Genomic DNA, 10,022 nt, shown 5'->3' on the forward strand with positions numbered 1-10,022 from the left:
GGCTCCCTTGATTTGATCAAGTCCATCAGGGTGATTCCCCTATCTTAAGGTCAACTGATTTGGGACCTTAATTGCATCTGCAAAATCCCTGCAAAGTAGCACTTAAATTAGTGTGATTGGATCATTGGAGGAAGGTGTGTATTCAGCAGGGGATGGCGATCCTAGAGGCTATCTTAGAATTCCACCTACTGCACTCACCAATGCCAAAGTGAAAGCTTTGCTTATCTGCTGGTACCTGACTTACATTGTCCCCTATGTGACAGAGGATGTCACAAGCCTGCATCTGACATTAAATGTGCTGCTAAAGAGGGAGGGAAGACACAACCTTGGCTTTATCCTCCTGATGAGAGTGATGTTTCATGGTGTTGGGAAGATTTTCATTGGGTCAGTTGCCTGATTGAGACATAGCTTTAGTGAGGTGACAAATAGCAGGCATTAATTTCTCTTTTTCAATGGTATGATGAATGGTCTAAGAGAAGGGTCAGCAAACTGTAGCCAGCCGCCTGTTTTTGTAAATAAATTATTGGACCACAGCCAGGCCAGTTCATTCATGAATTTTCTCTGGCTCCTTTTGCGTTGAGTAGTTGTGACAGAGACCTAACGGCCCACAAAGCCAAAAATACTCCCTGGCCCCGGCCACCCCTGATCTAAGACCGTTCCCACAGTCCTCTGATGATAAGAATCACCTGGATCATTTGTTAAAAAGACAATTTCTGGGTCCAGCTTGGAACCGCTGAGTCAGAATCTCCAGGGTAGGGGCTTTGGGAAGGTAGAGTGAACAAGCTTCCCAGGTGATTCTTATCCCCAGGGAACTACTGGTCTCAGGTGTGCCTGCCTACCAGGTAAGGAGGAGGTTTTAAAAGAGGCAGTGGGGGTGGCCTTAGGGGGGAGTTTTCCTTGGAGAGCACAGGCCTCGCGGTTTCACTGCTAGGACTGCATCCCAGCTCCGCTTCTCCCTGAACTTTGCCACCTCAGGTAAGTGACTTTTAACCCTGTTTCCTCCGCTGAGAAATGAGGCTAATGGTGCCCAGTTGTCAGTGTGTGTATATACGCTGAGAGCCTAATACAGTGCTCGGTAGTGGTCACCCTCACTAAGAGGAGAGGTGCCCTGTGAACACAGAAGAGCCCACTGTGGAGACACCTCCTAACAAGACAGGCCCAGCAGGGCTTCTCAGCAGTCCATGGTGTGGAACTGTTTTCCTCAGAAGGAAAAACTCCCTTAAAGGAATCTCCCATTACGTTCAGGACAGTATAAGGCCCTTTAGAAACTCAATTCTCCACAGAATGCTGAGTATTGCAAGAGGTTATCATTGGCTGTTTTAGGATATAGCTGAGTTTGCAAAGGAATATTTAATTTCATGATTGAAAACTCTGGTACTTAGCACAAGACATGCATGTATATATATATATATATATATATATATATATATATATATATATATATTCTGTTTCTGAGGTTAATGTTTTTAAAAACTCTTTGCCTGATGAGATCAAGGCAATTTCAGCCATTCGTGTAGCTGTTGAAAGACAGTTTTTAGATAAATTGCCCTTAAATCCTTGCAAGATACAGGACCCAATTATACTTCAGGTTACCAGGGAGTTTCATATTTTACTAAAAGGGAGAAAAAGTCAATCTTGAATCTTTTAGTCGATGACCAAAGAATTGCTCCATTGATTTTGTTCAGCTACTCAGGTGGGTGTGCAGTTGATCCTGATTTGATCTTATTTAAAGTTTACTTTTTCTGGGAAGTATTAATTCGAATATAGTATGGGTAATACTGGAATACTAGAGTCTCTTTTTTTTTTCTGTGAGAAGACTTTCAACTTTATTGTATTTCCCCAGAAGCTGCATCGCACGGTACTGATTAATAATCTAAAATGACATACAAACATGCTGAAACAAGTTAAAAAAATTACGACTGAATTCCCACAATTCAATAATGAGAACTAAAAAAATAAAATTTATGCTTACAAGAATTGGGGGGAAATACCGACCTAGCTATAAGTAGAATGGAAATATTATGTAATAGATAAAATGTATATTATGTAATAGATAAAATCAAGAATCTCTCTTGAAAATGTGAGTAAAATTGTATATATGTGTAAATATACAACATCTATGATACTCATCAATACTTTGTAGGAACAAGATGTTTCAAAATGAAGACTATTTCAAAACTATTTAAAATAAATATATAAATATAAAATATAAAAATACAATAATTTTATAGGTGACATTTTCAAAATAAGCCAGTGAAATTTGTCATCAGTCAGAACCCTATGGCTCTAATTATATATTTTAAAGTTATTCCCTCCTATTCTGAACCCCTACACTCCACCTTCAAATGTTTCTAGACTGGGGCAAACAAGTTTATAAAAAATGGGACCTCCAATGTTCATCTCAGGGGAGATGGGAATGAAATGATCTGAAAATTGGGGTGGTGCCTTCCAAAAGGGTGGAGTCTGATAAAACCCTGTTTTCTTATTGTCCTGCCACAGACTCCTAGAAGCACGCCCCGCTCCTAGGAGTATGACACAAAAACTCTCCTCAGCTCATTCTAGAAGATGCTGGCTTCTTCCCGATGATCTGCACAAGAGGCTTCTCCCTTCCTTCCTCACGGCTGTTATCAGTGTCTGGATTGACCTCGTGTTGAACATCCCCATCTCTCCTGCGCTCTGTGATCTTTGTGCAGGCAGATGACGTCAGGCCTGCATGGTCCTGGGGCCTCTGGGGCAGGAGGGCGCGATCTCTTCCCCACACCCAGAGCTCTGGATCAAAAGCCTGGATCTACTCTCACTCTTCCCGAGTGACCCATGTCTTCCAGCCCATGGAACGGATGAACTGGGAATGCAGTTTGTGGAACAAGGGATGCTGGGAGCGGTTCTTTCCATAGAGGAACGAAAAGATGGCCTGTTTGGGGGCCTGGTTGTCCTCTTCCATGTCGCTGGCCACATAGAGATCTATGAAGAAATGGATTCTCTGGAATTGCCAGAAGAGCCCGGCCCGGCTAAAATAAGCTATCACCATCGACAGGAGATACTTGTCAGAACCTTCCAGGTTTTTGTCCCAGGCGAGGAATTTCTTAATGACGGGATCCTCGAGCATCCTGTTGAAGACCTCGTGGTGCTCAGGCAGCACTGAAGACACCCGCTGTCACTTCAGCTTCATCTTGAGCCCACTCAGCGACTCCACGACCGAGGTGTCCTGAGCCTCAGTGGCCGTGTCGCCCTCCACCTCCACTCTGAACGCCACTGACCTCTTCCTGTTACATTCGGGGCGCTGAGGCAGGGAGCTGCAACCAGCCCAGGGGGCTGACGGTCCTGGGCTTTCTTCATAGACAGTCACCTCCAGGGGGTACCCTGAGAAGCTGGACTGGGAGTTCTGGTCCTCAGCCTGGGAACTCGGTTGACGATTGCCCATGATGTCTCCCAAACTCTTCTCTTCCTCGAAGCTTAGATTCTGCTTTGTCCCAACTCTTCTTCTGGACTTGGGCTAAACACAAGTTGTCATCCCTTCTCCAAGGTGCGGGGCAACTGTCAATGGAGAGAAGCTCTGGCGAGATTCTATTGTCTACTACTGCTGCCAAGCACCAAGGAGTCTGGTCCTTCCAATCAGGAAGGTCGGAAGCCTCAGAGGCTGATTCATTTTCCGCTGCTCTTGGAACAACGTGCAGGACTGTGACAGCGGAGGCAGACCCCGTCAGGACTCGCTCACTGGCCCCGGCCTCCCGAGGCTCCGGTCTGGGGGCTGCTCCTTGGGTGCGCTCCTCTCTCGGGGTCCCTCCGCTCCGCCTCCCGAGACCACTGGGCCAGAGGAGCCGGCTCTGGGCCTACGGCACCAGCTCCCTTCAGGCCCACATCCCTCCCGGGACCTCGCTTTGCCGCACGCTGCAGACGGTCGGGCACTGCACCGCCGCCAGCCGCTTGGCCACTCCAGCCCAAACGCAGGCTCCGCGGCTCAAGCTCGGGGGTCACAGTTCCAGCCTCCGCGGCTCGAGCTCGGGGGTCACAGTTCCAGCCTCCGCAGGGCTTGCGTGAACCCTCGCCCGCACAGCCCACTCCCGCTGACTGCAGGCCGGCCCGGACGGCGTCCAGCTCCACAGGCCCCAAAATGCTCGCCCGCAAGAGGCCAAGACAGGGTAACAATGGCCAGCCACGACCTGGGCACGCACAGGAAGCGAGGGCGCCCTAGAGCCTCTTTAAAGCCACTTTACACAGCTTGTGTAAGCATCCTAGGGTAGTTTCCTCTTAACGTTTTCACAAATATAGAACTTGAGTTTGCTGTATGTTTGCCTCTTTTTAACAGAAGAGGAAGGTAAAGGCTTGACTAAACAATGTACATAAAACCCAGGCTGGAGGGAAATGGATTCATATTCTTAGAGGAACAGGTAAACAAGAACAGGGTGAATTCTGCCAGGTATGAATTAGGTTTGTGAAGGAAGGAAAAAAGGCACAATTGGCAAGTGAGTGTGCTTTGCTGATTTCTTTATTTTTAAACTTAGTTTTAAAAGAAAGTACCAGTGGGACCCAAGAAAAACGAATCTGCAGAGGGCAGGGGGAGGGGTATTCTTCGTTTTTATTATAGGCAGTGTTGAAATCGTGCTGTGCTCTGAAACACAGCTAGATGAACAGGGTAGTTCAGGGTCTGCCTGGGTTAACTCCGGATTAACTCCCTAAGCAAATTTCTAGGTTGCCAGGCTGGCTGGTTGAGCTCCAGGCTATGGCTAGTGATGCCGTGTTATTCCTTTCCGCTCACCTCAAGGTGAAAACCCGGAAGTGCCGACCACCAGTAGCTGCATGTACCCCTTTTGGGATGTCCAATGCTGAGAGATTCTCTTAGGCTCATGTCTCCTGTGCAGATGCTCCCCCCACACACACACACCCGCCAAGCTCCCAGAGTTCCCATGGCTCACACCTGGTGCCAACCAGCAGCCACGGACCTGCCTGTAGGCCCTCATGAAGGCCTACTGTTCATCCGGAAAACCTGCTGCTAATAGAGAATTCAGAGGAGCTGTGCTAATGGGGCGCCATCTTGGCTAGAGGCTGCCTATATCTTCTGTGGGCTTTGCCTCCATGGTTTCCAAGGGGGCAGATGGGAGCTGCTGGGCCTTATTTGATGGGAGGCATGAATATCTAGGCTAGGTTCACCTCAGAGATTCATTGTTTTCATGATAGGTATGAGTGATAATTTTTGTTTGCTTTGTTTTGTATGTGGGTGGTATCATGGAAATACTTGGGGATGATAATCATTAGAGTCAGCTGAACTGAGTTTGCTGTCACTCAGCAGTGTGATCTTGGACAAGTCTTTTAACCTTTCTGGTCTCCATCTGTAGAATGGGAATTATAATACTAGTCTCATTTTCCTCTGAGATTGTCATGAAGAGACAGTGAAATACATATACAAAAGTGCTTTCAGAATGGCAGTGTACTCTGTATACAGTGTGTGTGGCAGATAGCATCCCAGTTTGAATTTCAATGAGATTCAGAACTGTGATCAACAAGGCAAGCAGAGCCAGGATGGGGTGAGGCCAGCAGGGTGGGTAGAACACTAAGTGAAGGAGGCGCTCCCTCACGGGGGTGTTTACATGCGGCTCTGAACCAGCAAGATGCTAAGAGTTGGTGTCTCCTTAAATTTTGCACTGTAGTCACCCTGCTTGCCTCACCCACATCCCTGTCCTGAGTGAAAGTAAGCTACATGCCCATGAAAATTATACATGCGATACACTTTTGTTGTAACAAAGTCCACCAATACATAATTAACCTTGACAGATGTTACCGCTGGGACAATTTCTGGGGTGTCTTTCCTGGCGTTTTTCATACATGTACAACCTTAAACTAGCTTCTGTTCTCACCTCATGGGCAGCACAGAAACATGGGGAAGAAACACCAGTCTGATCTCAAAACCTCATGCGTGTTCTAGATCGTTGTCACGGGTGTATCTGTAGACTCTGGAGGGGTCACACAGCACATGACACGGCAGAACATGTGGAACCTACATCACCCAGCCTTCTCTCCCGTACAGCGAGTCTTCAGTAGCTGCTCCAGGACCTCCCCCTCCCCCATCTTTAAAAACTCCAGGTGCTTCTTTTCTTCCATCGCCTGGTTGCCTGGCTGCCTGGCTGCCTGCCTCTCTCATCCACTACTTCCTCTTTCATCTCTTCTCATGAAGACAAATCTGGCCATTTGAGGACTCTTTATCTCTCTTACTGTCTCCCAGATCAGTTCCATAAAGGATCTGGGTGGTAAACAAAAGACTCCCCTTCAGGCATGGTTATGAGGGAGAAAGGTTGTCAACAGCTCCATAGGTTTTGTTCCTGACATATAATATCCATACGTACCCCTCCCCGGCCCCTCCTCCACACTTTTGAAATGCGATCACGCTGTCCCTAATGTCTTCTAACTCAGCGGCCCCCCACCTGTTCGGCATCAGGGACCGGTTTCGTGGAAGACAGTGGTTCCACGGGGTGGGGGGGCAGGGGGCTCAGGCAGTCATGCAAGCGATGAGGAGCGGTAGATGAAGCTTCGCTGGCCTGCCCACCGCTCACCCCGGCTCCCAGCAGGCTGTGGAGCCCTGTTCTAACTGGCACTGTGTCACCTCACGATGCATCGCAGAGATCTCCAGTGGTACTTCCAAGCCGACATCATTGTTTTTAACAGCTACCTGTATTCTACCCTCTCAGGGTGTCATAATGTAACCCCTTCTGTACTGGGAGATGTGTGTTTCTCCTTTTTCACTCTTGCAAATAATCTGCATTGAAAATCCTCCTACACTTTTCCTTGTGCACTTAAAAGTTTAATTTGCTGGGTCAAACAGGATGATGTGCATTTTGATAGCACATTATGGGAAGGTTGATTGTGAGCACAGCATGGGCTCTGTCCCTGGTATTTTTCTTCCTGTCCAACCTCTGCTAGATTCACCTTCACATACAGTTTTCATTTACAGCTTGAGGGCTGTAAGTAACAACTGTAAGAGTTGTTTTTCTAAAATACCCTCGGTAAGATATCGTGTATGGCACCAGTGTGACTGCTTTGGGAATGGTAGCTCCCAAGAGGAATGAGATGTTTTCCCCACTCCATATGGACCATCCTGCAGTTTGGCCTGCGGAGGCCTCGGGGTGCTTGAAGGCGCAGGAGAGGGAGATGTGTGGACCCAGCGCCGCCCAGTGGCCTCTGAGAGGACAACGACCTTGTTTGCAGGCTCAGGCACCAAATCCCTGGGAACTCCTAGGAATGCTTGAGGGGCATTTTACTGGAGGCTGAAGTCCTGCATAAACAGCAGGGAGATGGGAGGTGGTGCCATTTGGGCTACTGTTAAAGTGACTCCATGTGTAGCCATAGGCTGGCACCTGGGGCAACTCAGGTGACTTTTGCTTTGGAGTGAATTTGCATTTTATGGCTCACATGGTATCTACAGATATTAGAACGAGACAGTGGCAGTATGCCAGGAGCAAGTCGTTTCTGGGAAGTGCTTATCTGACTTCAGGGACCTCTGCCATAACTCTGTGGTCCATAAGTTGGGAACCACTGAGATGGGATATTGGAAAGCTGAGTGCAAATGAAATCATTAACTCAGTGTCAAGGGGAGCGTGCTCTTTAAAGGAATCCTGGGGTGAGTTCTCACCATACGGAAGGAACGCCTGGTTGCTCCTATTCAGGATGCTAAAATGACCCCCTAATGTAACAAATCAACTTCTCTGGGCAGCTTGTTACCCTTTCATAACGAGTCCCCACCCTATAATGAGCCCTGTTTCCTGTGGCTCTGATCAGGGCAGGTGCTGTCACGGCTGTCAGCAAACAGAAGGCTTCTTTTTGCTTCTAAGTGTCATTGTTTCTGCTTTTTATACCTCCGTGAAATGCCACCTCCGCCCCTTTAGTAATCTAAAACCTACCATCTTTCCTGCCCTTCTTAACACCCGCTGTTCCAAGTCCTCTCAGCAACTTGGGCTTTTAGTGACTTTGGATTTTGTGAACTCCTGAAGCTTTTACACTTGGTGTCAGACATTTGCTGTGGTCTCTGTTTTGGGTCTGTCACTTGTCTTCTCAGCTAGACTGTGACTTCTGACATCAGTGATGCTTCATGTTTTCATAGCTCCTTGAAGGGAGATGCTGGACACAAAATAGTGTAATATTTCAGTGACTTGCTGCGTGATAAAAAAATGAAGGCGTTTTTGTAAATGGAGATCTTCATATATTAGATCTGCTTTATGTAGAAATTTTGAAAATCTTTCATTCAGTCACGCATATGCATGCATGCACACACGCATGTACACATGCTCCTACAGGGATGGTCACAGGTGTAGGCGCATAGCCTTCTGCTTAGAACAGAGATGTGTTCCTGCAAAAAGCATGCTCACCAATGTGGACAGTCAAGCTGATGGCTCATAAAAACGGAGCCAATATGCTTGGATCAAGACTGGGCATCCAGACCACGTGGATCACGTGTCCACATTCCCAGGCCTGGTGTGCTGCTCAGAAAACACCACCAAGAGGAAGAGCCACCCAGTAGGATCCACCTCACCCCAGAGGGCCCGCATCATAAAGGGGATGGAAACAAGGCAGGAGCGAACTCACACCAGAGGGCACACGTCACCAAAGGGATGGAAACCAGGCAGGAACCACCTCACAGCAGAGGGCCAACATCATGAATGGGATGAGGCACCCAGCAGGATCCACTTCACACCAGAAGGCCCACATCACCAAGGGGATGGAAACCAGGCAGGAACCACCTCACAGCAGAGGGCCCACATTACGAAGGGAATGAGGCACCCAGCAGGATCCACCTCACATCAGAAGACCCACATCACCAAGGGGATGGGAGCCAGGCAGGAGTTACCTAATAACAGCAGGGCCAGTTCATAAAAAGGTGAGGAACCCATCAGTTGTGACCTCACAGTAGATAGCCCACATCATCAAGAGGATGGGAACCAGACAGGAACCTCACACCAGAGGACGAACATCAAGGGGATGAGGAACCCAGGAGGATCCACCTCACAACAGAGGGCCCACATCATCAAGGGGATGAGAAACTGGCAGGAGTGACCTCACACCAGAGAGAGGGCCCACATCATGAAAAGGTGAGAAACCAAGCAGGAGTGACCTCACACCAGAGAGCCCACATCATCAAGAGGAAGAGGCACCCAGTAGGATCCACCTCACACCAGAGAGCCCGCATCATAAAGGGAATGGGTACAAGGCAGGAGTGAACTCACACCAGAGGGCATACATCACCAAAAGTATGGAAACCAGGCAGGAACCACCTCACAGCAGAGGGCCCACATCACCAAGGGGATGGGAGCCAGGCAGGACTGACCTCACACCAGAGGGCCAACATCAGCAAGGGGATGGGAACCAGGCAGGAACCACCTACAGCAGAGGGCCAAAATCACCAAGGGGATGAGGCACCTAGCAGGATACACCTCACACAAGAAGACCCATAGCACCAAGGGGATGGGAAGCAGGCAGGAGTGAACTCACCCTAGAGGGCCCACATTATATATAGTTGAGAAACCCAGCAGGAGTGACCTCACACCCGATGACCCACGTCACCAAGGGGATGAGGCACCAAGCAATATCCACTTCACACCAGAGGGCTCACATCACAAAGGGGATGGGAACCAGGCAGAGTGACCTCATGCTAAAAGGCCCACATCATCTGGGGGATGAGGCCCTCAGCAGGATCCACTTCACACCATTGGAAACACATTACCAAGGGATCGGTCCCCAGCAGGATCCACCTCACACCAGAAGGTTAACATCACCATGGCAATTGGAACGAAGCAGGAGCTACCTCACAGCAGAAGGCCCACATCATAAAAAGGTGAGGAACAGAGCAGGGACCACCTCACAGGAGAGGGCCCACTTCAGCAAAGGGATGAGGCAACCAGCAGGATCCACCTCACACCAGAGGGCCAACATCACCAAGGAGATGGGAATCAGGCAGGAATGACCTCACAGCAGAGGGCCCACATCATAAAAATGTGAGGAACCCAGCAGTTCTGACCTTACACCAGAGGGCACACATC

The 10,022-nt window shown here is 48.7% G+C and overlaps 1 pseudogene across 1 annotated transcript; it reads right to left on the bottom strand.

Annotated features, from left to right (window-relative positions):
* Positions 1–2,548: 2,548 nt before the first annotated feature.
* Positions 2,549–3,421, bottom strand: LOC308610646 (speedy protein E4-like; annotated as a pseudogene). The gene has a single exon. The product of its transcript is annotated as a speedy protein E4-like (transcript).
* Between the last annotated feature and the right edge of the window lie 6,601 nt (positions 3,422–10,022).

The sequence above is a fragment of the Mesoplodon bidens genome (genome assembly GCF_964165515.1).
Source record: "Mesoplodon bidens genome assembly, contig: HAP1_SCAFFOLD_191, whole genome shotgun sequence".
NCBI classification, from domain to species: Eukaryota; Metazoa; Chordata; class Mammalia; order Artiodactyla; family Ziphiidae; genus Mesoplodon; species Mesoplodon bidens.